Consider the following 27,260-nt stretch of genomic DNA (forward strand, 5'->3'; position numbering starts at 1 on the left):
ACCCCCTATACCCCCCGAATACCCCCTGAATACCCCCATTACCCCCTGAATACCCCCATCACCCCCTGAATACTCCCTGAATACCCCGTCACCCCCTGAACACCCCATCACCCCCTGAATACCCCCACCACCCCCTGAATACCCCCACCACCCCCTGAATACCCCCATCACCCCCTGAATACCCCCATCACCCCCTGAATACCCCATCACCCCTGAATACCGCCTGAACACCCCCTCCACCCCTGAAAGCCCCCTCCTATCTCCCACCCCCCTCTTGTCCTCCCTACTACCCTTAGAAGCCATCCCTTCCACGTCAAATACCCCCCCCCCCCCCCCCTCCACCGTTCTGTTCTATATGCAACTTTACACTGACACCTTCAACACCCCTTATCCCCATTACCTTGGCTACATCGTTGTGTGTGTGTGTGAAAATAAGAGACCTGTGAGGTAGTGATTGACTGACTGAGCGAATGAGTGTGTGTCTGTGTGTTCACATGGACCATTACCCCCTCCACCCCCTACTTTATAGTGTCCCCTCTCTGTTTGCCAAGGCATTATTCTCTCTCAATGATAACATGTCAGATGGTTAGTGGTAGACCAGTGTCCCATACTCTCTCATAGGAGACCGACACGTAGAAGGCTGACTCATGGGATTATTTAAATGGCTACCAACATCCCTTAGGTGGTAAAATAGTCAGGGCACAGTCCATTGTCTGCCATGTTTGTAGTCCCCCCCCCCCCCCCCATTCCATTTACTGCTTCACTGTATCTCCTATGTTCCAGGGAACTACAATACCCAGTATGCATGTGGGGAAGTGTTTTTGTAAGCTTGAATCTGCCAAGAGGCACTTCATATGATCTGTTCATCTCCCACCATTAAAGGACTCTTATTTTGTAAACCTGTCTCTGGACTTTTATTTTGTTTGGTGTCTGTCTGACGCTGCTACTGTGTGTTCAGTTCAATAAACGTTGCATGACAGTTTGTGTTAAACGACCCATTTCCCCTAAACACTGATCACCGTCCTTTTAATGGCTTTTCAGATACAGTATGTTTGCTGCATTTGTGTTAGTGTGGTGAGGTTCGATCTGATTAATATGGGGGGTGAGGTGTGACCTGACCAATATGGGGGTGAGGTGTGACCTGACCAATATGGGGGGTGAGGTGTGACCTGATCAATATGGGGGGTGAGGTGTGACCTGATCAATATGGGGGGTGAGGTGTGACCTGATCAATATGGGGGGTGAGGTGTGACCTGATCAATATGGGGGGTGAGGTGTGACCTGACCAATATGGGGGTGAGGTGTGACCTGACCAATATGGGGGTGAGGTGTGACCTGATCAATATGGGGGGTGAGGTGTGACCTGACCAATATGGGGGGTGAGGTGTGACCTGTTCAATATGGGGGGTGAGGTGTGACCTGACCAATATGGGGGTGAGATGTGACCTGATCAATATGGGGGTGAGGTGTGACCTAATCGATATGGGGGTGAGGTGTGACCTGATCAATATGGGGTTGAGGTGTGACCTGATCAATATGGGGGTGAGGTGTGACCTGATCGATATGGGGGTGAGGTGTGACCTGATCGATATGGGGGTGAGGTGTGACCTGATCGATATGGGGGTGAGGTGTGACCTGATTTAATATGATCAATATGGGGGTGAGATGTGACCTGATCAATATGGGGGTGAGATGTGACCTGATCAATATGGGGGGTGAGATGTGACCTGACCAATATGGGGGTGAGATGTGACCTGATCAATATGGGGGTGAGATGTGACCTGATCAATATGGGGGGTGAGATGTGACCTGACCAATATGGGGGGTGAGGTGTGACCTGATTTAATATGATCAATATGGGGGGTGAGGTGTGCCATGCGGAAGCAGAGAGAGCAGTCTATGACCAGGGTGTCACGACTTCCGCCGAAGTCAGATCCTCTCTTGTTTGGGCGACGTTCGGCGGTCGACATCACCGGTTTTCTAGCCGTCGCCACTCGCCACACCTTTCATTTTTCCACGTCTTTTTTTTTGTCCATTTGTCTTGTCTTGTTTTCCTACACACCTGGTTTCAATTCCCTCAGTATTAGACGTGTATATAACCCTCTGTTCCCCCCATGTCTGTGTGAGGAATTGTTTGTTGTTTTGTGTATGTGCACGCTAGACTGGTTTGCGCTGGGTTATGTCAAACCCATATTGTGTTAAGGGTTCTTAGTGCCGTGGGTTTTGTTCGCCTAAATAAAAGGCTCCTTTGGCTACCCAACTTCTGCTCTCCTGCGCCCGACTCCCTTACAGCCAGTTACGCATACCTAACAGAATTCCACACCCCACCATGGAGTCAGCAGGAGCAGGTACCCCGGTTACAGGAGTCGGAGCGTGTCAGAGAACAAAGAGGCGATGCTACAACATCTCGGCGTCGCGATGGCCCGCGTCGTCCAGACCACGGACCGCTGGGAGAGACCGAGAGTCCCTCCAGAGCCTCCACTAGCACAACAGGGGTTACCACTACTCGTCCCTCCTGTACCCGGTCCCAGTGGGATGCTTCTCGCCCTTCCCAGGGAGTATGATGGGACGGCGGCACGGTGCCAAGGTTTCCTGCTACAGCTGGACCTACACCTGGGCACCGTTTACTCGGCTCCCTCGGGAAGGGAGAGGGTGTCCTCCCTCGTCTCGTGCCTCTCGGGGAGAGCTCTGGGGTGGGCAAACACTATGGGGAGAAGGGGACGCTGCGTTGGACGACTTCGAGGAGTTCACCCACCCGAAGGTAGAGGGTAGAGGGTAGAGGGTAGTGGGTAGAGGGTAGTGGGTAGTGGGTAGAGGGTAGTGGGTAGTGGGTAGAGGGTAGAGGGTAGTGGGTAGAGGGTAGAGGGTAGTGGGTAGAGGGTAGTGGGTAGAGGGTAGTGTGTAGAGGGTAGAGGGTAGTGGGTAGAGGGTAGTGGGTAGAGGGTAGATTGGCGGGTGAACATCTCTTCCACCTGAGGCAGGGGACGAGGAGCGCCCAGGAGATGGAATAAACCTTGCTGTTTGAGATAGCAAGACCATCGTGATTCGAGAATCGATTCACGTTTCAATGGAGTTTACCTCTGAACATAGCAGAAGTCTGCTTTCGCAAGACCAGGTGAACGATGTAGCAACCAGAACAGCGGGGAATTGTACACGATCAGTCGACATTATCTCTCTCTCCATCTGTCTCTCCTTTTCCCTCTCAGGTTGAGAGTGTGTCTGTGGGTTTGTTTAACTTGGTTGGGTTGTTGTTGATCTTTATCCAGAGCAGGGAGCCTTTACACAATCTCCATCATCTGTCTGTCCATGATATCCCTCCACCCCGTTGTGTTGTTGTGTTTCTCAGTTCAGTGACTCTGCAACTCTGCACGCAATGGGGGAGACGTGGGACTGTTCAGCACAGGTAACACATGAGCACAGGGGAACACACACACACAAACATACTGCACTTCTGGCACTTGGAACATGATATCAACGTGTGTGTGTCCCTGTGTGTCCCTGTGTGTGTGTCCCTGTTTGTGTGTGTGTTCCTTTTTGCGTTTGTGTGTCCCTGTTTGTGTAGGTGTGTGTCCATGTGTGTGTGGGTGTGTGTCCCTGTGTGTGTGTGTGTGTGTGTGACCACTTTTTTATTGTGTGTGTGTTTGAAGGACAGGGTTGATGGTTGCTGGACCAGGGTTCTCGTTGAGGTCAGAATTACCCAGGGCTTCCAACTGGAGCAGAGGTCAAAGACACTGCATCTCAGTGATGGATGTGTCACTACAGACAACCTGGATCAAATCCAGACTGTATCACAACCTGTTGTGATTAGGAGTTCCATTGTCTAGTTAAATAAAGGTTAAATAAATACCCTTTGAATTCACTATAATAGATTAGGTAAAAGTTTAGCCAAAACCATGTACATACCAACTCATCCTCATTGCCGCCCATATAAATGTGCCTAAATTTAGGCTAATGTGCATTTTACACTATGTTCTGGTAAAAAAAATCAGATTACAGTATAATGCTTCTATGAATGCCATCCCCAAAACAATTTAATGTCATCATTAACAAACAACTTCCGACACCCATTTCTAACTCAGTAGCTATGTCACCAGCTTATTTGAACATGAGTTAGCATTATGCCCCCCCCCCCAAAAAAAATGTACACCAGAAAATGACAACTTCTAAATATTACGCAGCGAAAACAGCTGAATAAACATCAGACTATAGTAACCTCATTATAGGCCCATTAGATAAATATTTAAACATTTCATTTAAAAACAATTAGATTAGATCATTACATAAATTATCACGGATTTGACGGATCAGCTTCTTTGAATGGGTGACAGTGACTGGGTCCTTGTGCTACACCCTGTGGGGTTCCATTGATCTGTTGCCGTAGCTACACTGTATGTATCTCTAGCAATGAACACCACAGTCAAACGTTGACTTTCTTCCTCATGTACACAGGGTTTTGTTGTTGTCTTTCTGTGTAACAGGAAGAAGCTCATTGAGCAGTTGAGTTCCATGATAGCTACAGCCCCCCCCCCCCCCCCCCCCACACACACACACACACACACACACACACACAGGTACAGACATGTAACACAGTCAGCTATTCTGTATAAAAGACAATCCCTGGCTGTAGAGAGAAGCAGACACACAAAGAGGAGGGAGAGACAGACTTCATCACTGACTCCAGATCTGAGGACAAACTCATCTGAAGAACCACTCACACCAATGTAAAGAGGTGAGTGAATTTACAACTGTGAAAGAACAGAAAGAACCAGACCTGTAGACTGTCTGCTCCTAATTAATACCTGACATGGCAACATGTAGATCCAGAGGAAACTTTGTCAGATTTGCAACTTTGCAGATGTTTTGAAAAATTTCAATTTTTTTATAATATCATAATTGTGTAATTCAATTCTACTAACCAAACAAAGGTTTGAGTTGTCACTAGCCTACTAACAGAACGCCGTTTTGTCAGTTTCAATTGTTGAGAGAAAGGTAAACACTATTTCATCTCCCAATTTTCTTTTGAGGATTTTGGTGTGTGTGTGTGTGTTTGTGTGTGTTTGTGTGTGTGTGTGTGTTTGTGTGTGTTTGTGTGTGTGTGTGTGTGTGTGTGTGTGTGTGTGTGTGTGAGAGAGAGTGCATATGTGCTCGTCTCAGAGATTGTTTGACACAAGTATTTATTTTGATAACTATTTTATATTTTTTTAGTCTCAAAAGACCTTAAATCTTAGTCACATTTGAGTAATTTCATCCCTCATTAGTTTTAGTTATTATCAGTTGACGAAAACTCTGGAGAGTCTAGTTGAATCACATACATTTTGTTTAACCTTTTACTTACATCCTGTGCACACTTAGATAGCCTTGTTCTACTAGGCCTACCATCGCCTCGTATACCATAGCTGGCAACATTGTAACCAATGGCAAGCCATTATTAACCAGACAGGAAGTGTGGTGGGAAATGTTGTTGTCTGAAGAGAAAGCCTTGCATTGTACATCTTGTGCTTGTTCTCTCTCACTCTATTGTGGTTTGTGCAGGTGACTGTGATCTCCTCAGACCAATTGGCAGAACAGCCCAGTTCTGACATCACAAACAGGATGATTGATTCTGCACATCCTATGGGAAGGCGTGAGGGAATTTCTCATCTGATGAAAAGACGACTAGGACCCGCCCAGACCATAGGAGACATATCATAAGTGAACAATAGAGGAACACATCTACTGACTTTTCAGTAAGTTAATTTAAACAAATTTTTATTTAAAAAAAATCTAAAAAAATAAAAACAATAAAACTAAACCTTAAAAATGAAGTAAATGAAAAGATACCATAGTCTTAGAGAGAAGGCTAAAGACGTGGGAAGGAATAGCCCCGTTGTCTATAGGCATTGACGTGTAGTGTCTACGTGGTCTGAGAGACACTGGTAAATAGTAAATAGCCCCGTTGTCTAAAGGCATTGATGTGTAGTGTCTACGTGGTCTGAGAGCCACTGGTAAATAGTAAATAGCCCCGTTGTCTATAGGCATTGACGTGTAGTGTCTACGTGGTCTGAGAGACACTGGTAAATAGTAAATAGCGCAAGGTGTTATTATATATGCATAGGAGGTAGCTGCAAGAGAACCGTTGAAGATACAGATGGAGTAATACTGGGTGTGTTTGGGCACTAAGTCAATGTGGATGTGTGAGTATGGAAATTACATGTTAACCCTTCAATGCTTCTCCCTAAAGCAGATGCCGGTGAAGACCATGACTGTGACCTAGCCATTGGCGTTGACTGTAGCCCTAGGTTAGACTTGAGAGACACCCCGTTACACTAATGACTAATACACCTTTTTCCCCAGAACAGGTTGTCCCTGCAAGGAACGGAGGAAGACATTGTAGAGAATTGTGTCCCCCCCTTAACAGTGTTCTTAGGACTCTTTTCCCACGGGTGAAGGCGTCTTTGCCGAACCTAGCAGGTGGAGCCGAACACTGTTTGAACCCAGGGGATTCCGTGGTGGTCAAAGACTTTCAGGAGAAAGAGTTGGAACGACCCCCGTTCGATATCAAGTTCTTCAAGACCCCCCCCCCCCCACTGTGGTGAAGGTTGCTGAGAGAGATGGCTGGATACACGCGTCGCACTGCAGACGAGTTCCTGATCCAGGAGAAGATGAGGCCTCGCCAGTCCCGGCGGTGCCGTGTGGCCCTCCTCTGCTTTAGCACAGGAATGCTAATAGGAACAGTAGGCTGTCTTCTTGTAGGAAACCCGACAGAGGGTCAAATGAGCCAAAGGGGCAAACACAGGCCTGGAGTAGTGGCCCAGAAGTAGATGGTCACCGTAGAAGGAGAGCCCTGCTGGGCCCTCACAACCATGAGGACAATTTGTTCTTATCTAGAGCACAAATGGTTGCCAACCTGACATCCAAAGGAAAGGACTGTTGGGTGTGTGGGTTGAGTCCGGTGAAGGTAGGGGCAGGCTTCCCCCTTGTAGGAGTCCCGATAGGGGTGAACTTTACTATAGCATTGGCAGGAAAAATACCTTTTTATACTATGACCAACAATGTTAAGGTATATAATCAACCCAATGTATTCTGTTATGTGAGACCTGATTATGTTTCACTCCCACCCATTTCAGTGGCTGGGGTGACGACTGCCCCTTGGTGTATTAGGGGATATGGAGATCACTATTTGGGGGAATTTAAATGTGATTGTACAATGAACATTAATGGATCAAATGCTTGCAATTTAAAGGTGATACAGGAAAATGGTCAGGTTGATAAGGAACCGTTTACAATTTGGTTTGACAAACATAGAACAACTCTGAGAGGAGCCCCTAATGGCACCTACTGGTTGTGTGGTAAGATGGCTTACCATAGCCTTCCCCTGAACTGGGGAGGTACTTGTACTGTTGGGTTTGTGGTGACAGCAATGAGAACCGTTCCAAACAATGACCAGAATCTGAAGGCTCTCTTTAGAGACTACAAACCTCCTGGGATGAGGAGAGATAAGAGGTCTCTGGCTGACGTCACTCACACTCAGGCACCTGCCTCCAGGTTCTTTGACGGGTTTTTCCCAGGGTATGGAGTTGCAGGTGCCCAAGACCAAATTCGTGATATCTCTAGACACGTAGAGAAAATTGGCAATGCTACTCGAAATGCCCTGAAACAATTGAATGGGGAACTAAAAGAATTGGCTGAAATGACTCTTCAGAACAGAGAGGCTCTTGACTATCTTTTGGCAGCTCAAGGGGGCACTTGTGCAATCATCGGCGATGAATGTTGTACTTTTGTCCCAGGTCGCTCTTCTAATGTGACTGATCTTGCCCAATACATTGCCACTGTTGCTAAAAATAATTCCCCACAACTAGAGCGGACGCTTGCAACTTGGTTGGAATCCCTGTTGGGAAGTTGGGGATCTCATATTGACCAATGGGCTGCAGCGTGTGTTTTTTGCTTAGTCTGCATAATTGTATTATTAGCATGCTGTAAGGCTATCTAACATGCTGTAAGGCTATCTAACATGCTGTAAGGCTATCTAACATGCTGTAAGGCTATCTAACATGCTGTAAGGCTATCTAACATGCTGTAAGGCTATCTAACATGCTGTAAGGCTATCTAACATGCTGTAAGGCTATCTAACATGCTGTAAGGCTATCTAACATGCTGTAAGGCTATCTAACATGCTGTAAGGCTATCTTACATGCTGTAAGGCTATCTAACAGTCTGTAAGGCTATCTTACATGCTGTAAGGCTATCTAACATGCTGTAAGGCTATCTTACATGCTGTAAGGCTATCTTACATGCTGTAAGGCTATCTAACATGCTGTAAGGCTATCTAACATGCTGTAAGGCTATCTAACAGGCTGTAAGGCTATCTAACAGGCTGTAAGGCTATCTAACAGGCTGTAAGGCTATCTAACAGGCTGTAAGGCTATCTAACAGGCTGTAAGGCTATCTAACAGGCTGTAAGGCTATCTAACAGGCTGTAAGGCTATCTAACAGGCTGTAAGGCTATCTAACATGCTGTAAGGCTATCCAACATGCTGTAAGGCTATCCTACATGCTGTAAGGCTATCTAACATGCTGTAAGGCTATCTAACATGCTGTAAGGCTATCTAACATGCTGTAAGGCTATCTAACATGCTGTAAGGCTATCTAACAGGCTGTAAGGCTATCTAACAGGCTGTAAGGCTATCTAACAGGCTGTAAGGCTATCTAACAGGCTGTAAGGCTATCTAACAGGCTGTAAGGCTATCTAACAGGCTGTAAGGCTATCTAACAGGCTGTAAGGCTATCTAACAGGCTGTAAGGCTATCTAACATGCTGTAAGGCTATCCAACATGCTGTAAGGCTATCCAACATGCTGTAAGGCTATCTTACATGCTGTAAGGCTATCTAACATGCTGTAAGGCTATCTAACATGCTGTAAGGCTATCTAACATGCTGTAAGGCTATCTAACATGCTGTAAGGCTATCTAACATGCTGTAAGGCTATCTAACATGCTGTAAGGCTATCTAACATGCTGTAAGGCTATCTAACATGCTGTAAGGCTATCTAACATGCTGTAAGGCTATCTAACAGGCTGTAAGGCTATCTTACATGCTGTAAGGCTATCTAACATGCTGTAAGGCTATCTTACATGCTGTAAGGCTATCTAACAGGCTGTAAGGCTATCTAACAGGCTGTAAGGCTATCTAACAGGCTGTAAGGCTATCTAACAGGCTGTAAGGCTATCCAACATGCTGTAAGGCTCTCTAACATGCTGTAAGGCTATCTAACAGGCTGTAAGGCTATCTAACAGGCTGTAAGGCTATCTAACAGGCTGTAAGGCTATCTAACAGGCTGTAAGGCTATCTAACAGGCTGTAAGGCTATCTAACATGCTGTAAGGCTATCTAACATGCTGTAAGGCTATCCAACATGCTGTAAGGCTATCCAACATGCTGTAAGGCTATCCAACATGCTGTAAGGCTATCTAACATGCTGTAAGGCTATCTAACATGCTGTAAGGCTATCTAACATGTTGTAAGGCTATCCAACATGCTGTAAGGCTATCTAACATGCTGTAAGGCTATCTAACATGTTGTAAGGCTATCTAACATGCTGTAAGGCTATTCTCCCTGTCTAATACGGTCTCAGCAGCACTCGTGTTTAATGCTCTTCAAGAGGATGGTGAGCTGCCGAAGCTGGATGAGCTTCCCTTTCCCACTGTAGATTGAGACGATGAGTAATAACTGAAGGTTGTTTTTGTTTGACAAGTTTATGAAGGTTTAAAGTTGAGTTAATCATCTATATTAACACCATTGTGGTAAGAGCTATGGAAACAATGGTTAAACATCGAGCAACAAATCCCTTGTGTGTGTATTTTTTGATAGATTGACTCTCGTTGATAAAAGTATAACCTTGACTGTAGCTTTATTACGATGATAGTATTTCCGTAAATGAACTTGTGTAATGAAGCACGTCTATCGTTGTCTCTGATTGGGAACCATACTTAGGTAGCTTTTCCCCACCTATATTTTGTTGGTAGTTATTTTCTGTTTAGTGTTTTCTGCACCTGACAGAACTGTTCGTTGTCGTTTGGCTCTTTGTTATTTTGTTTCAGTGTTCAGTTTAATAAATAATCATGAACACGTATCGCGCTTTGGTCCACTTCTTCACGCAACGACGAGCGTACAGAACTACCCACCACAAGCGGACCAAGCAGCGTGGTATGGAGGAGCAGAGGGTTCAGGACTCCTGGACACTGGACAGAAAGGGACCATGGAGACAGGCTGGGGAATATCACCGCCCGAAAGAGGAACTGGAGACAGGCTGGGGAGTATCGCCGCCGGAAAGAGGAACTGGAGACAGGCTGGGGAGTATCACCGCCGGAAAGAGGAACTGGAGACAGGCTGGGGAGTATCGCCGCCCGAAAGAGGAACTGGAGACAGGCTGGGGAGTATCGCCGCCCGAAAGAGGAACTGGAGACGGGCTGGGGAGTATCACCGCCCGAAAGAGGAACTGGAGACAGGCTGGGGAGTATCGCCGCCGGAAAGAGGAACTGGAGACAGGCTGGGGAGTATCACCGCCGGAAAGAGGAACTGGAGACAGGCTGGGGAGTATCGCCGCCCGAAAGAGGAACTGGAGACAGGCTGGGGAGTATCGCCGCCCGAAAGAGGAACTGGAGACGGGCTGGGGAGTATCACCGCCGGAAAGAGGAACTGGAGACAGGCTGGGGAGTATCACCGCCGGAAAGAGGAACTGGAGACAGGCTGGGGAGTATCACCGCCGGAAAGAGGAACTGGAGACAGGCAGGGGAGTATCGCCGCCGGAAAGAGGAATTGGAGACAGGCTGGGGAGTATCGCCGCCGGAAAGAGGAACTGGAGACAGGCTGGGGAGTATCGCCACCGGAAAGAGGAACTGGAGACAGGCTGGGGAGTATCGCCGCCCGAAAGAGGAACTGGAGACAGGCTGGGGAGTATCACCGCCGGAAAGAGGAACTGGAGACAGGCTGGGGAGTATCGCCGCCCGAAAGAGGAACTGGAGACAGGCTGGGGAGTATCACCGCCCGAAAGAGGAACTGGAGACAGGCTGGGGAGTATCACCGCCCGAAAGAGGAACTGGAGACAGGCTGGGGAGTATCACCGCCGAAAGAGGAACTGGAGACAGGCTGGGGAGTATCACCGCCCGAAAGAGGAACTGGAGACAGGCTGGGGAGTATCACCGCCGGAAAGAGGAACTGGAGGCAGGCTGGGGAGTATCACCGCCCGAAAGAGGAACTGGAGACAGGCTGGGGAGTATCACCACCTGAAAGAGGAACTGGAGACAGGCTGGGGAGTATCACCGCCTGAAAGAGGAACTGGAGACAGGCTGGGGAGTATCACCGCCCGAAAGAGGAACTGGAGACAGGCTGGGGAGTATCACCGCCCGAAAGAGGAACTGGAGACAGGCTGGGGAGTATCGCCGCCCGAAAGAGGAACTGGAGACAGGCTGGGGAGTATCACCGCCGGAAAGAGGAACTGGAGACAGGCTGGGGAGTATCACCGCCGGAAAGAGGAACTGGAGACAGGCTGGGGAGTATCACCGCCGGAAAGAGGAACTGGAGACGGGCTGGGGAGTATCGCCGCCCGAAAGAGGAACTGGAGACGGGCTGGGGAGTATCACCGCCAGAAAGAGGAACTGGAGACAGGCTGGGGAGTATCACCGCCCGAAAGAGGAACTGGAGACAGGCTGGGGAGTATCGCCGCCAGAAAGAGGAACTGGAGACAGGCTGGGGAGTATCACCGCCTGAAAGAGGAACTGGAGACAGGCTGGGGAGTATCGCCGCCAGAAAGAGGAACTGGAGACAGGCTGGGGAGTATCGCCGCCAGAAAGAGGCACTGGAGACAGGCTGGGGAGTATCACCACCAGAAAGAGGAACTGGAGACAGGCTGGGGAGTATCAGCGCCCGAAAGAGGAACTGGAGACAGGCTGGGGAGTATCACCGCCCGAAAGAGGAACTGGAGACAGGCTGGGGAGTATCACCGCCAGAAAGAGGAACTGGAGACAGGCTGGGGAGTATCAGCGCCCGAAAGAGGAACTGGAGACAGGCTGGGGAGTATCGCCGCCTGAAAGAGGAACTGGAGGCAGGCTGGGGAGTATCACCGCCGGAAATAGGAACTGGAGACAGGCTGGGGAGTATCGCCGCCAGAAAGAGGAACTGGAGACAGGCTGGGGAGTATCACCGCCCGAAAGAGGAACTGGAGACAGGCTGGGGAGTATCGCCGCCGGAAAGAGGAACTGGAGACAGGCTGGGGAGTATCACCGCCTGAAAGAGGACCTGGAGACAGGCTGGGGAGTATCACCGCCTGAAAGAGGAACTGGAATCAGGCTGGGGAGTATCACCGCCTGAAAGAGGAACTGGAGACAGGCTGGGGAGTATCGCCGCCTGAAAGAGGAACTGGAGACAGGCTGGGGAGTATCGCCGCCGGAAAGAGGAACTGGAGACAGGCTGGGGAGTATCACCGCCTGAAAGAGGAACTGGAATCAGGCTGGGGAGTATCACCGCCTGAAAGAGGACCTGGAGACAGGCTGGGGAGTATCGCCGCCTGAAAGAGGAACTGGAGACAGGCTGGGGAGTATCGCCGCCGGAAAGAGGAACTGGAGACAGGCTGGGGAGTATCACCGCCTGAAAGAGGACCTGGAGACAGGCTGGGGAGTATCGCCGCCTGAAAGAGGAACTGGAGACAGGCTGGGGAGTATCACCGCCTGAAAGAGGAACTGGAGGCAGGCTGGGGAGTATCACCGCCTGAAAGAGGAACTGGAGACAGGCTGGGGAGTATCACCGCCTGAAAGAGGAACTGGAGACAGGCTGGGGAGTATCACCGCCCGAAAGAGGAACTGGAGACAGGCTGGGGAGTATCACCGCCTGAAAGAGGAACTGGAGACAGGCTGGGGAGTATCACCGCCCGAAAGAGGAACTGGAGACAGGCTGGGGAGTATCGCCGCCCGAAAGAGGAACTGGAGACAGGCTGGGGAGTATCGCCGCCCGAAAGAGGAACTGGAGACAGGCTGGGGAGTATCACCGCCGGAAAGAGGAACTGGAGACAGGCTGGGGAGTATCACCGCCGGAAAGAGGAACTGGAGACAGGCTGGGGAGTATCGCCGCCGGAAAGAGGAACTGGAGACAGGCTGGGGAGTATCACCGCCGGAAAGAGGAACTGGAGACAGGCTGGGGAGTATCGCCGCCGGAAAGAGGAACTGGAGACAGGCTGGGGAGTATCGCCGCCCGAAAGAGGAACTGGAGACGGGCTGGGGAGTATCACCGCCGGAAAGAGGAACTGGAGACAGGCTGGGGAGTATCACCGCCGGAAAGAGGAACTGGAGACGGGCTGGGGAGTATCACCGCCGGAAAGAGGAACTGGAGACAGGCTGGGGAGTATCACCGCCGGAAAGAGGAACTGGAGACAGGCTGGGGAGTATCGCCGCCGGAAAGAGGAACTGGAGACAGCTAAAGCTGAGAGGCGGCAATACGAGGAGGAAAGTCAGTGAAGCAGGCAAGAGAGGCAGCCCACGGGGAGATTGGCGGAGTCAGGCTATAGACCTGAGCCAGCTCCCCGTGCTTACCGGAAGCAGTGTGGTACTGGTCAGGCACCGTGTTATGCGGTAAAGGGCACGGTGTCGCCAGTACGCGCTCATAGCCCGGTGAGCTATAGGCCAGCCCCCTGCAAGTGCCATGCGAGAGTGGGCATCCAGCCAGGGCGGAGTGGCTAAAGTGGGCATTCAGCCTGGAGGAGTGGTGCCAAGGTTGCGCACCAGAGCTCCAGTGCTCCCCCACAGCCCGGTTCATCCTGTGCCTCCTCTACGCACCAGGCCTCCTGTGGCAGCCCCGCGCACCAGGCTGTCTCCGCGTCTCCTCCCTCCAGCGACGCCCTCCAGTCCGGAGCCTGAACATAGAACGAGGGTGCCCAGTACGGGGCCCACTACGAGGATACCCAGTCCGGGGTCGGCGGCGAGGGTCCCTAAACTAGAGGCGCCACCAAAGTGGGCCAAGCCAGAGGTGGAGCGGGGTCTACGTCCTGCACCAGAACCACCACCAAAGAGAAATGCCCACCCAGACCCTCCCCTATAGGTTCAGGTTTTGAGGGGGGGTACTGTCACGCCCTGACCTTAGAGAGCTTTTTTATGTCTCTATTTTGGTTTGGTCAGGGTGTGATTTGGGTGGGCATTCCCCCCCATGCAGACGCCTCAGAATGGTTGGGTAAGCTGTTTGAAGTGTTCATCCGATTGGATAAAAAAAGAAAAAGATCCCCACTTCTGAAACCAAAGCAAATAAGACTTCTCTGGTTCAATGTGGGTAGTGAGACAGGATATCCACAACATACTACTACTGTCAGTGTTTCCGCTGTCCTTCTCTGATTCAATGTGGGTAGTGAGACAGGATATCCACAACATACTACTACTGTCAGTGTTTCCGCTGTCCTTCTCTGATTCAATGTGGGTAGTGAGACAGGATATCCACAACATACTACTACTGTCATTGTTTCCGCTGTCCTTCTCTGGTTCAATGTGGGTAGTGAGACAGGATATCCACAACATACTACTCCTGTCAGTGTTTCCGCTGTCCTTCTCTGGTTCAATGTGGGTAGTGAGACAGGATATCCACAACATACGACTCCTGTCAGTGTTTCCGCTGTCCTTCTCTGGTTCAATGTGGGTAGTGAGACAGGATATCCACAACATACGACTCCTGTCAGTGTTTCCGCTGCCCTTCTCTGGTTCAATGTGGGTAGTGAGACAGGATATCCACAACATACGACTCCTGTCAGTGTTTCCGCTGTCCTTCTCTGGTTCAATGTGGGTAGTGAGACAGGATATCCACAACATACTACTCCTGTCAGTGTTTCCGCTGTCCTTCTCTGGTTCAATGTGGGTAGTGAGACAGGATATCCACAACATACGACTCCTGTCAGTGTTTCCGCTGTCCTTCTCTGGTTCAATGTGGGTAGTGAGACAGGATATCCACAACATACGACTCCTGTCAGTGTTTCCGCTGCCCTTTCCATCATGTTTTCAAGGCCAAACCTCAAATATTTCCTCCTACACATATGAGAGCATTAAATGCGAATAGGGCGTTAGGGCTGGAAAATGCCAGTGTGCCAATTTGTTTATGATTATTACAAACAAGAAAACTTTTCAAAGAGAAAACAGAACTCTACTTTTAGTTTAAATAAAGGACTTACCTGACACAGTAGAAAATGTATAAATGAATAGCTGTAAATAAAGTACATCCAAAATACATAAAACTACTTTCTAATCATGGCCTGTAAAATGGCCATAAGCTGTGCCTCCCTGGCGGTCTCCTCCTCCTCCTGCCTCCACATCGGGACCCTTCTGGGAAGGAGGGAGGGATGTGGAGGCAACTGTTCCCTTTTGATTCCATGGTTATCCATTTACTTTCCACATTTTTTCTGTAAGAAACATTTCAATTTAGCTCTCAATACAATTCCCAATAGCGTAAAGGGTTAAGGGCGTCACAGTGGGGAGAATAAGTATTTGATCACCTAGCAACCAGTAAGAATTCCGGCTCTCACAGACCTCCTGTTCTCCACTCATTACCTGTATTAACTGCACCTGTTTGAACTTGTTACCTGTATAAAAGACACCTGTCCACACACTCAATCAAACAGACTCGAACCTCTCCACAATGGCCAAGACCCAGAGAGCTGTGTAAGGACATCAGGGATAAAATTGTAGACCTGCACAAGGCTGGGATGGGCTACAGGACAATAGGCAAGCAGCTTGGTGAGAAGGCAACAACTGTTGCCGCAATTATTAGAAAATGGAAGAAGTTCAAGATGACGGTCAATCAGCCTCAGTCTGGGGCTCCATGCAAGATCTCACCTCGTGGGGCATCAATGATCATGAAGAAGGTGAGGGATCAGCCCAGAACTACACGGCAGGACCTGGTCAATGACCTGAAGAGAGCTGGGACCACAGTCTCAAAGAAAACCATTAGTAACACACTACGCCGTCATGGATTAAAATCCTGCAGCGCACGCAAGGTCCCCCTGCTCAAGCCAGCGCATGTCCAGGCCGGTCTGAAGTTTGCCAATGACCATCTGGATGATCCAGAGGAGGAATGGGAGAAGCTTTTTGGTCTAAACTCCACTTGCCGTGTTTGGAGGAAGAAGAAGGGTGAATACAACCCCAAGAACACCATCCTAAACGTGAAGCATGGAGGTGGAAACATCATTCTTTGGGGATGCTTTTCTGCAAAGGGGACAGGACCACTGCACCGTATTGAGGGGAGGATGGATGGGGCCATGTATTGCGAGATCTTGGACAACAACCTCCTTCCCTCAGTAAGAGCATTGAAGACGGGTCGTGGCTGAGTCTTCCAGCATGACAACGACCCGAAACACACAACCAGGGCAACTAAGGAGTGGCTCCGTGAGAAGCTTCTCAAGGTCCTGGAGTGGCCTAGCCAGTCTCCAGACCTGAACCCAATAGAAAATCTTTAGAGGGAGCTGAAAGTCCGTATTGCCCAGCGACAGCCCCAAAACCTGAAGGATCTGGAGAAGGTCTGTATGGAGGAGTGTGCAAAAATCCCTGCTGCAGTGTGTGCAAACCTGGTCAAGAACTACAGGAAACGTATGATCTCTGTAATTGCAAACAAAGGTTTCTATACCAAATATTAAGTTCTGCTTTTCTCATGTATCAAATACTTATGTCATGCAATAAAATGCTAATTAATTACTTAAAAATGATACAATGTGATTTTCTGGATTTTTGTAACTCAGTAACTCAGTCTGTCCTATAGATGGCAGCACTGCTACAGCTGCAGTAACTCAGTCTGTCCTATAGATGGCAGCACTACTACAGCTGCAGTAACTCAGTCTGTCCTATAGATGGCAGCACTGCTACAGCGATACATCGTATGGTATCCATCAGCCACAGATCTACGAGCAGTTAAGCCAAAACACATCTTAATACTAACCATTTGGCCTATCACCCTAGAGAGGGGAGGGAGGGGGGGGTTGGTGCTTTTTGGGAAAAGGTCAAACAACAAAAATGTCCTTAACACTGTCACAACGATGTGTTCTCTCTCTCTGTCCCCCCCTCCTTCTTTCTGTGTCAGAATCCACCTCTATTTTTCTCTCTCTGTCTACCATTGTCTCTCTCCCCCAATCCCTCGCTGTCCCCTTCTCTCTCTGTCCACCATTGTCTCTCTCCCCCACTCCCTCACTTTCCCTTTCTCTCTCTGTCCACCATTGTCTCTCTCCTCCACTCCCTCGCTGTCCCCTTCTCTCTCTGTCTACCATTGTCTGTCTCCTCCACTCCCTCGCTTAACCTTTCTCTCTCTGTCCCCCACTCCCTCTCTCCCCCACTCCCTCGCTGTCCCCTTCTCTCTCTGTCCACCTTTGTCTCTCTCCCCCACTCCCCCACTCCCTCGCTTTCCCTTTCTCTCTCTGTCCCCCACTCCCTCTCTCCCCCACTCCCTCGCTGTCCCTTTCTCTCTCTGTCTACCATTGTCTCTCCTCCCCCACTCCCTTGTTTTCCCTTTCTCTCTCTCTCTCCTACCCCTCTTCTCTTCAATTCCCCTTCTTTGTCTCTATCTCCTCACCTCACCTCCCATTTTTTTGTTTAATCTTCCTCTCCATCCCTCTCGCTGTCTGTCTCCACCTGCACTCTCATCTCCCTAGAGGTGTATCGTGGGTCTGATGCTTTGGGGATGCCCTGAGCTCTGAGGCACTCTCTCTCTCTCTGTATCTCTGTATCTTTCTCTCTCTCTCTCTCTCTCTCTCTTTCTCTCTCTCTGTATCTCTCTCTCTCTCTGTATCTCTCTCTGTATCTCTCTCTCTCTCTCTCTGTATCTCTCTCTCTCTCTTTCTCTCTCTCTGTATCTCTCTCTCTCTCTGTATCTCTCTCTGTATCTCTCTCTCTCTCTCTCTGTATCTCTCTCTCTCTCTTTCTCTCTCTCTGTATCTCTCTCTCTCTCTCTTTCTCTCTCTCTGTATCTCTCTCTCTCTCTGTATCTCTCTCTGTATCTCTCTCTCTCTCTCTGTATCTCTCTCTCTCTCTTTCTCTCTCTCTGTATCTCTCTCTCTCTCTCTCTCTCTGTATCTCTCTCTCTCTCTCTCTCTCTCTGTATCTCTCTCTCTCTCTAGCAGCAGTGCCAGCGGTGCCTGCACATGTGCCCAGCTAAGCCATCTGCTGTTAGAAGTGAAAGCTGTCCAGCCGACAGACACACTATGAGAGCACGTACATGAGACATCTCAGACACACTGTCATGACACAACCATTCCACTACTTCTGACCGGGGTACATAGGGAATAGGCTGCTAATTGGGACACACACATTCCACTACTTCTGACCGGGGTACATAGGGAATAGGGTGCCAATTGGGACACAACCACTGTCATCAAGAAGCTTGACAGACTTAGACGTTCTAATACACTGGTTGTATTGGCCCTGGTCTATAGTAGTGTACTATGTAGGGAATAGGGCCCTGGTCAAAGGTAGTGTACTATGTAGGGCCTTGGTCAAAGGTAGTGTACTATATAGGGCCCTGGTCAAAGGTAGTGTACTATGTAGGGCCCTGGTCAAAGGTAGTGTACTATGTAGGGAATAGGGCCCTGGTAAAAGGTAGTGTACTATGTAGGGAATAGGGCCCTGGTCAAAGGTAGTGTACTATATAGGGCCCTGGTCAAAGGTAGTTTACTATGTAGGGCCCTGGTCAAAGGTAGTGTACTATATAGGGAATAGGGCTCTGGTCTATAGTAGTGTACTATATAGGGGATAGGGCCCTGGTCAAAGGTAGTGTACTATATAGGGAATAGGGCCCTGGTCAAAGGTAGTGCACTATGTAGGGAATAGGGCTCTGGTCAAAGGTAGTGTACTATGTAGGGAATAGGGCCCTGGTCAAAGGTAGTGTACTATGTAGGGAATAGGGCCCTGGTCAAAGGTAGTGTACTATATAGGGCCCTGGTCAAAGGTAGTTTACTATGTAGGGCCCTGGTCAAAGGTAGTGTACTATGTAGGGCCCTGGTCAAAGGTAGTGTACTATATAGGGAATAGGGCCCTGGTCAAAGGTAGTGTACTATATAGGGAATAGGGCCCTGGTCAAAGGTAGTGTACTATGTGGGGAATAGGGCCCTGGTCAAAGGTAGTGTACTATATAGGGCCCTGGTCAAAGGTAGTTTACTATGTAGGGCCCTGGTCAAAGGTAGTGTACTATGTAGGGCCCTGGTCAAAGGTAGTGTACTATATAGGGAATAGGGCCCTGGTCAAAGGTAGTGTACTATATAGGGAATATGGCTCTGGTCTATAGTAGTATTCTATATAGGGAATAGGGCTCTGGTCTATAGTGGTGTACTATATAGGGAATAGGGCCCTGGTCAAAGGTAGTGCACTATGTAGGGGATAGGGCCCTGGTCAAAGGTAGTGTACTATGTAGGGAATAGGGCCCTGGTCAAAGGTAGTGTACTATATAGGGAATAGGGCTCTGGTCTATAGTAGTGTTCTATACAGGGAATAGGGCCCTGGTCAAAGGTAGTGTACTATATAGGGAATAGGGCCCTGGTCAAAGGTAGTGTACTATGTAGGGAATAGGGCCCTGGTCAAAGGTAGTGTACTATATAGGGAATGGGGCCCTGGTCAAAGGTAGTGTACTATATAGGGAATAGGGCTCTGGTCAAAGGTAGTGTACTATATAGGGAATAGGGCTCTGGTCAAAGGTAGTGTACTATATAGGGAATAGGGCCCTGGTCAAAGGTAGTGTACTATGTGGGGAATAGGGCCCTGGTCAAAGGTAGTGTACTATATAGGGCCCTGGTCAAAGGTAGTTTACTATGTAGGGCCCTGGTCAAAGGTAGTGTACTATATAGGGAATAGGGCCCTGGTCAAAGGTAGTGTACTATATAGGGAATAGGGCCCTGGTCAAAGGTAGTGTACTATATAGGGAATAGGGCCCTGGTCAAAGGTAGTGTACTATGTGGGGAATAGGGCCCTGGTCAAAGGTAGTGTACTATATAGGGCCCTGGTCAAAGGTAGTTTACTATGTAGGGCCCTGGTCAAAGGTAGTGTACTATATAGGGAATAGGGCCCTGGTCAAAGGTAGTGTACTATATAGGGAATAGGGCCCTGGTCAAAGGTAGTGTACTATGTGGGGAATAGGGCCCTGGTCAAAGGTAGTGTACTATATAGGGCCCTGGTCAAAGGTAGTTTACTATGTAGGGCCCTGGTCAAAGGTAGTGTACTATGTAGGGCCCTGGTCAAAGGTAGTGTACTATATAGGGAATAGGGCCCTGGTCAAAGGTAGTGTACTATATAGGGAATATGGCTCTGGTCTATAGTAGTATTCTATATAGGGAATAGGGCTCTGGTCTATAGTGGTGTACTATATAGGGAATAGGGCCCTGGTCAAAGGTAGTGCACTATGTAGGGGATAGGGCCCTGGTCAAAGGTAGTGTACTATGTAGGGAATAGGGCCCTGGTCAAAGGTAGTGTACTATATAGGGAATAGGGCTCTGGTCTATAGTAGTGTTCTATACAGGGAATAGGGCCCTGGTCAAAGGTAGTGTACTATATAGGGAATAGGGCCCTGGTCAAAGGTAGTGTACTATGTAGGGAATAGGGCCCTGGTCAAAGGTAGTGTACTATATAGGGAATGGGGCCCTGGTCAAAGGTAGTGTACTATATAGGGAATAGGGCTCTGGTCAAAGGTAGTGTACTATATAGGGAATAGGGCTCTGGTCAAAGGTAGTGTACTATGTAGGGCCCTGGTCAAAGGTAGTGTACTATGTAGGGAATAGGGCTCTGGTCAAAGGTAGTGTACTATGTAGGGGATAGGGCCCTGGTCAAAGGTAGTGTACTATGTAGGGAATAGGGCCTAGGGCCCTGGTCAAAGGTAGTGTACTATATAGGGAATAGGGCTCTGGTCTATAGTAGTGTTCTATACAGGGAATAGGGCCCTGGTCAAAGGTAGTGTACTATATAGGGAATAGGGCCCTGGTCAAAGGTAGTGTACTATGTAGGGAATAGGGCCCTGGTCAAAGGTAGTGTACTATATAGGGAATAGGACCCTGGTCAAAGGTAGTGTACTATATAGGGAATAGGGCTCTGGTCAAAGGTAGTGTACTATGTAGGGGATAGGGCCCTGGTCTATAGTAGTGTACTATGTAGGGGATAGGGCCCTGGTCTATAGTAGTGTTATGTATAGGGAATAGGGCTCTGGTCAAAGGTAGTGTACTATATAGGGAATAGGGATCTGGTCTATAGTAGTGTACTATATAGGGAATAGGGCTCTGGTCTATAGTAGTGTTCTATATAGGGAATAGAGCTCTGGTCTATAGTAGTATTCTATATAGGGAATAGGGCTCTGGTCTATAGTAGTGTTCTATATAGGGAATAGGGCCCTGGTCAAAGGTAGTGTACTAAATAGGGAATAGGGCTCTGGTCAAAGGTAGTGTACTATATAGGGAATAGGGCTCTGGTCAAAGGTAGTGTACTATGTAGGGCCCTGGTCAAAGGTAGTGTACTATGTAGGGCCCTGGTCAAAGGTAGTGTACTATGTAGGGGATAGGGACCTGGTCAAAGGTAGTGTACTATATAGGGAATAGGGCCCTGGTCAAAGGTAGTGTACTATGTAGGGAATAGGGCCCTGGTCAAAGGTAGTGTTCTATATAGGGAATAGGGCCCTGGTCAAAGGTAGTGTACTATGTAGGGGATAGGGCTCTGGTCTATAGTAGTGTACTATGTAGGGGATAGGGCCCTGGTCTATAGTAGTGTTATGTATAGGGAATAGGGCTCTGGTCGAAGGTAGTGTACTATATAGGGAATAGGGCTCTGGTCTATAGTAGTGTACTATATAGGGAATAGGGCTCTGGTCTATAGTAGTGTTCTATATAGGGAATAGAGCTCTGGTCTATAGTAGTATTCTATATAGGGAATAGGGCTCTGGTCTATAGTAGTGTTCTATATAGGGAATAGGGCTCTGGTCTATAGTAGTGTACTATATAGGGAATAGGGCCCTGGTCAAAGGTAGTGTACTATATAGGGAATAGTGCTCTGGTCAAAGGTAGTGTACTATATAGGGAATAGGGCTCTGGTCAAAGGTAGTGTACTATGTAGGGCCCTGGTCAAAGGTAGTGTACTATGTAGGGCCCTGGTCAAAGGTAGTGTACTATGTAGGGGATAGGGCCCTGGTCAAAGGTAGTGTACTATATAGGGAATAGGGCCCTGGTCAAAGGTAGTGTACTATGTAGGGGATAGGGCTCTGGTCTATAGTAGTGTACTATGTAGGGGATAGGGCCCTGGTCTATAGTAGTGTACTATGTAGGGGATAGGGCCCTGGTCTATAGTAGTGTTATGTATAGGGAATAGGGCTCTGGTCAAAGGTAGTTTACTATATAGGGAATAGGGCTCTGGTCTATAGTAGTGTACTATATAGGGAATAGGGCTCTGGTCTATAGTAGTGTTCTATATAGGGAATAGGGCTCTGGTCTATAGTAGTGTACTATATAGGGAATAGGGCCCTGGTCAAAGGTAGTGTACTATATAGGGAATAGGGCTCTGGTCTATAGTAGTGTTCTATATAGGGAATAGGGCTCTGGTCTATAGTAGTGTACTATATAGGGAATAGGGCTCTGGTCTATAGTAGTGTACTATATAGGGAATAGGGCTCTGGTCTAAAGTAGTGTACTATGCAGGGGATAGGGCCCTGGTCTATAGTAGTGTTATGTATAGGGAATAGGGCTCTGGTCTAAAGTAGTGTACTATGCAGGGGATAGGGCCCTGGTCTATAGTAGTGTTATGTATAGGGAATAGGGCTCTGGTCTATAGTAGTGTACTATATAGGGAATAGGGCCCTGGTCTATAGTAGTGTACTATGCAGGGGATAGGGCCCTGGTCTATAGTAGTGTTATGTATAGGGAATAGGGCTCTGGTCTAAAGTAGTGCACTATGTAGGGAATAGGGCTCTGGTCTAAAGTAGTGCACTATGTAGGGAATAGGGTTCTGGTCTAAAGTAGTGTACTATATAGGGAATAGGGCTCTGGTCTATAGTAGTGTTATGTATAGGGAATATGACCCTGGTGAATAGTAGTGCACTATATAGGGAATAGGGCTCTGGTCTATAGTAGTGTTCTGTATAGGGAATAGGGCTCTGGTCTATAGTAGTGTTCTATATAGGGAATAGTGCTCTGGTCTAAAGTAGTGCACTATATAGGGAATAGGGCTCTGGTCTATAGTAGTGTTGTATATAGGGAATAGGGCTCTGGTCTATAGTAGTGTTTTATATAGGGAATAGGGCTCTGGTCAATAGTAGTACCACTATATAGGGAATAGGGCTCTGGTCTATAGTAGTGTTTTATATAGGGAATAGGGCTCTGGTCTATAGTAGTGTACTATATAGGGAATATGACCCTGTTGAATAGTAGTGCACTATATAGGGAATAGGGCTCTGGTCTATGGTAGTGCACTATATAGGGAATAGGGCTCTGGTCTATAGTAGTGTTCTATATAGGGAATAGGGCTCTGGTCTAAAGTAGTGTTCTTTATAGGGAATAGGTCTCTGGTCTAAAGTAATGCACTATATAAAGAATAGGGCGCCATTTGGAATGCACTCACTGTCATCAAGAAGCCTGACAGAAGCTTGACAGAAGCCTGACAGTCTCCACCTGCACTCTCGTCTCCCCAGAGGTGGATCGTGGGTCTGACGCTTTGGGGATGTCCTGAACTCTGTGGCAACATACACTCTCTCTATATATATCTCTCTATATATATATCTCTCTATATCTCTCTCTCTCTCTATATACAGTGCCTTGCGAAAGTATTCGGCCCCCTTGAACTTTGCGACCTTTTGCCACATTTCAGGCTTCAAACATAAAGATATAAAACTGGCTATAAAATCCGGCTTTAAACTTCTTCACAACAGTATCTCGGACCTGCCTGGTGTGTTCCTTGTTCTTCATGATGCTCTCTGCGCTTTTAACGGACCTCTGAGACTATCACAGTGCAGGTGCATTTATACGGAGACTTGATTACACACATGTGGATTGTATTTATCATCATTAGTCATTTAGGTCAACATTGGATCATTCAGAGATCCTCACTGAACTTCTGGAGAGAGTTTGCTGCACTGAAAGTAAAGGGGCTGAATAATTTTGCACGCCCAATTTTTCAGTTTTTGATTTGTTAAAAAAGTTTGAAATATCCAATAAATGTCGTTCCACTTCATGATTGTGTCCCACTTGTTGTTGATTCTTCACAAAAAAATACAGTTTTATATCTTTATGTTTGAAGCCTGAAATGTGTCAAAAGGTCGCAAAGTTCAAGGGGGCCGAATACTTTCGCAAGGCACTGTATGTATCTCTCTCTCTCTTTCTCTCTCTCTCTCTCTCTCTCTCTATATATATATATATATATATATATATATATATATATATATTTCTCTCTATATATATTTATCTCCCTATATATATATATATATATATATCTCTCTATATATATTTCTCTCTCTCTCTCTCTCTCTCTCTCTCTCTCTCTCTCTCTCTCTCTCTCTCTCTCTCTCTCTCTCTCTCTCTCTCTCTCTCTCTCTCTCTCTCTCTCTCTCTCTCTGTCTCTCTCTCTCTCTGTCTCTCTGTCTCTGTCTCTCTGTCTCTCTGTCTCTCTGTCTCTCTGTCTCTCTGTCTCTCTCTCTCTCTTTCTTTCTCTCTCTCTCTCTCTCTCTCTCTCTCTCTCTCTCTCTCTCTTCCTCTCAGCGGTGTCAGCTGTGCCTGCAGATGTGCCCTGCTAAGCCATCTGCTGTAAGAAGTGAAAGCTGTCCACAGACAGACAGACAGACTGAGAGCACGTACATCAGGCGTCTCAGACACACTGTCATGACACACCCAGAGCGTCTAATACTCTGGATGGCTACCAAATGGAACCTTGTTCCACTAATTATTCCACTATGTATTGCACTACTTATTCCACTACTTATTCCACTATGTATTCCACTACTAATTCCACAACTGATTCTGTTACGTATTCCGCTGCATATTCCATTACTTATTCCACAATGTATTCCACAACTTATTCCACTACTTATTCCATGATGTATTCCACTACTTATTACACAACTAATTCCACTACGTATTCCAAAACTTTTCCCACAACTAATTGTGCTACATATTCCACAACGTATTCCATTACTTATTCCACTACTAATCATGCTATGTATTCCACTACGTATTCCACTACTTATTCCACTACTTATTCCACTACATATTCCATTACTAATTCCACTATAAATTCCATGACGTATTCCACTACGTATTCCGCTACATATTCCACTACTTATTCCTCTACTTATTCCGCTACGTATTCCACTACTATGAGTGCCATTTGGGACCAAAAGCTTTCAATTAGGATTTTTAGCTGCAGATTTGAATACGACATTCTAGGTATTGGGAGGCACAGTAAATGTACACAAGTGGAAAGGTTTTTAATATGGCCAACTTGTTTGAACATTAACAAAATAATTGTGTTCATTTAGAACTAAATGATTCTGGAATGTGTATGTAGAATGTGTATCTATGCCTTACATGTTTAAAATAAGTCAATACATGATGTGTATTTGTGTCCTATCCGGTGTCCTGTGTGAATTGAAGTATGCTCTCTCTAATTCTCTCTCTCTTTCTCTCTATCTTTCTTTCTCTCTCTCGGAGGACCTGAGCCCTAGGACCATGCCCAGGACTACCTGGCATGATGACTCCTTGCTGTCCCCAGTCCACCTGGCCGTGCTGCTGCTCCAGTTTCAATTGTTCTGCCTGTGATTATTATTATTCGACCATGCTGGTCATTTCTGAACATTTGAACATCTTGGCCATGTTCTGTTATAATCTCCACCCGGCACAGCCAGAAGAGGACCGGCCACCCCACATAGCCTGGTTCCTCTCTAGGTTTCTTCCTAGGTTTGGGCCTTTCTAGGGAGTTTTTCCTAGCCACCGTGCTTCTACACCTGCATTGCTTGCTGTTTGGGGTTTTAGGCTGGGTTTCTGTACAGCACTTTGAGATATCAGCTGATGTACGAAGGGCTATATAAATACATTTGATTTGAAATTTGATTTGCATACACTGTCATCAAGAACCTTAACAGAACCTTAACAGAAGCTTGACAGAATCTTAACAGAAGCTTGACAGAAGCTTGACAGAAGCTTGACAGAATCTTAACAGAAGCTTGACAGAAGCTTGACAGAAGCTTAACAGAAGCTTGACAGAAGCTTGACAGAAGCTTGACAGAAGCTTGACAGAAGCTTGACAGAAGCTTAACAGAAGCTTGACAGAAACTTGACAGAAGCTTAACAGAAGCTTGACAATCCACTGAGTTGTTGAGTCAGTCAAATACAACAGACACTGAGAGACATGTTCAGCAACTCTTAGAAGACAATGGAAATGGACAATAGGAATACTTGTTTACTGTCTCCTTGGTAACATGTGTTTTTAACAATAAATAAGCAATCTGTGTTTTTAACAATAAACACATTTTGGTTAAAGAGGAAGAAAGAAGGAATTAAAACAACACTGCTTATGGAGGGATTTTCGTCTCCTAAAAGCAACAAAGAGTTTTCTACACAGAACATCCAAGGCCTCAGGAGACTATGAACCAAGTCTACATCCCAAATGGCACCCTTTTCTTCATGGTCCTTGGTCAAAAAGTAGTGCACTATTTAGGAAGCAGGGTTCCATTTGGTTTGTTGTCTTCAGAGGCCTTGGTGATGGTCTTTGTAGATGTTTTGGTATTGAAATGAGACGTAGAGCATTAGATGAAGAGGAAGTGGGGGACTTTAGAAACAGACACGTAACACAGAGCAGCTGTCAATCAAGATTCTAGTTCCTCTGTTCTCAGGTCATCCAGTTGCTGACTGTTCCTACGGTAACTATAGGACTGTTCTTACTGTTCCTACGGTAACTTTAGGACTGTTCTTACTGTTCCCACGGTAACTTTAGGACTGTTCCTACTGTTCCTATGGTAACTTTAGGACTGTTCCTATTGTTCCTACGGTAACTATAGGACTGTTCCTACTGTTCCTACGGTAACTATAGGACTGTTCTTACTGTTCCTACGGTAACTATAGGACTGTTCCTACTGTTCCTACGGTAACTATAGGACTGTTCCTACTGTTCCTACGGTAACTATAGGACTGTTCTTACTGTTCCTACGGTAACTATAGGACTGTTCCTATTGTTCCTACGGTAACTATAGGACTGTTCTTACTGTTCCTATGGTAACTATAGGACTGTTCCTACTGTTCCTACGGTAACTATAGGACTGTTCCTACTG

General features: G+C 47.3%; 1 long non-coding RNA gene across 3 annotated transcripts; it reads left to right on the top strand.

Annotated features, from left to right (window-relative positions):
- The first annotated feature begins 4,542 nt into the window (after positions 1–4,542).
- Positions 4,543–25,691, top strand: LOC118940175. Of its 3 annotated transcripts, none has more exons than XR_005036722.1 (3): positions 4,543–4,729; positions 5,533–5,726; positions 25,645–25,691. It is a non-coding gene; the product is annotated as an uncharacterized LOC118940175 (long non-coding RNA). The 3 variants fall into 3 exon arrangements; XR_005036723.1 differs by lacking the exon at positions 25,645–25,691 and adding an exon at positions 6,334–6,736; XR_005036724.1 differs by lacking the exon at positions 25,645–25,691 and adding an exon at positions 6,339–6,736.
- The last annotated feature ends 1,569 nt before the right edge of the window (positions 25,692–27,260 follow it).

This window comes from Oncorhynchus mykiss, chromosome 17, assembly GCF_013265735.2.
Source record: "Oncorhynchus mykiss isolate Arlee chromosome 17, USDA_OmykA_1.1, whole genome shotgun sequence".
Classification (NCBI taxonomy): domain Eukaryota; kingdom Metazoa; phylum Chordata; class Actinopteri; order Salmoniformes; family Salmonidae; genus Oncorhynchus; species Oncorhynchus mykiss.